The sequence below is a fragment of the Arachis ipaensis genome, chromosome B03 (genome assembly GCF_000816755.2).
Source record: "Arachis ipaensis cultivar K30076 chromosome B03, Araip1.1, whole genome shotgun sequence".
Classification (NCBI taxonomy): Eukaryota; Viridiplantae; Streptophyta; class Magnoliopsida; order Fabales; family Fabaceae; genus Arachis; species Arachis ipaensis.
The window spans coordinates 102,191,738-102,193,549 of record NC_029787.2 but is presented as its reverse complement, the minus strand read 5'-3'; positions in this window follow the sequence as shown (position 1 = coordinate 102,193,549).

Here is a 1,812-nt window from a genome sequence, read left to right as displayed (position 1 = left end):
CAAAACTGTCGTTAACTCTTTTTAGTTTAAAATCATCCTTAACATTAAAATTATTTTTAAAATTATCATTTTATTAAAAAATAATAAATCTTGGACAACTTTACCCTCATTTCTCTAACCCAACACTATTGAAGTAGAGAAAAAAGCAGGAAAGAAAGTGGAAGAAGGAGGGAGACGGAGATGGACATGGAGACGATGCCAGTAGAGTAAGGAGTCATCGTCAAGGATGGAAGACAAAAGAGAGAAAGGCGGATGGAAATCCACTGTCAAAATCACCGCCTCCTACTTCACCTCTTCCTTTTTCTAGAAATCCGCCTCCAAGAGCTCCTCCATCAGTTTCTCCGCAATCCATAATTCTGAAAATTGAACTGAACCAGTCGAGAACTAGTGCATGTATTGGTTCGGTTCTTCAGGGAAAACCGTCGGGAAAAAATCGCTCTAAAACTACTGAACTGGCCGATTCTCGGCCAGTTTACCTTAGACAAAGGTGTTTTCAACTTTCATTTAAAAAAAAAGGGTTCTGAATTCAGTGAATTGAGAAACCAGTGTTTCTCTCCCCTCTCACTTATGCAGGTAGAAGTGCAGATCTTCCAAAGGTTTCCATCGCCTAGCTCTTGATAACCCTAGCCTCCATTGCACCGCTGTTCGTGTCACCGCTATCATCGGTCACGCTCAAGATCACCATCTAGTTTGTCATGCTCGAAGGCCCTCCACTCGTTCGCCAACACTGCTAGTGTTTCCAGGTCTTGCTCTACAACTCTTCGTCCGTCTTCCGTTCGGCATGTGCATTGCTAGCTTGCCAGTGTGTGTCGCCATCTTGCGAATGTTTTTTGCCAGGTCCCCATCGTCCATTGGCAACTAACCAATATGCTTCGATAGCTTCCCATCATCCAAGGTTGTCCCTCAAATCTCTGCTTAGTGGCTTCACCGAAGGTAATGCCTCGATTCTCTCCTTTAATTAGTGCTTAGTGCTTATTCTTGGAATCTTGGTTGATTGACTTTGCTGAGTTTTCTCACTGTTTGACCTTGATGATAAATTTTAATTTGATAACTATGTTATGGTCTTGATTCTTGATGATAATTTGATAACTCTATAACTGATTCATTGCTTAATCTTGTTTTTTTTTTCTGTTTTGAAATTTTGTTAAATTTTTTTTATAATAATTTTTTTTCTCATTTAGTGTTTTTTTCCTATTGTTAATCATTATGATGAGATTGTTAAATTTAGGTTGAAAATGCAGTTAATTTTAGTGAAAATAAAGGTGAAGATGATCCCAACACAGTGAATCTGCAACAAGTTTTTGCAGATTTTAATGATTGATGACAAACTTTTATGTTCACATTTCTTATTTGATTTGGATATTTTCTTATGTTATTTGACTTTTGAATTTATACTTTGATAATATCAAAAAACTTTGGTTAATGATGTAGTGCTTTAAATTTGGATGATATTTTAAGGTTTATATTAAACTATAATTATGTTTTAGTATGTTTCTTTATATTTTATTATAGAACAGTTATTTCAGTTGAATCACAGTTGAACCAATTGGACTAGTAAACTAGTGAACTAATAACTAGAGTAGTTTGATGACCGGTTCGATTTTCAGAACCTTGCCGTAATTAGACCTTCCCCAATCTCCACTTTGCCACCACCATCTCCACCACCTCCATCATCGGTTCACCGAGAAGCTCTCCACCACCATCATAGCCCATTTTCAGGCCTCAATCAAACCCTCATAAGAGCATATCTCCATAGCCACAGTACTACCACTAGAGATTTCATCATCCCCGCCCCTACTCCTCCAACAACTG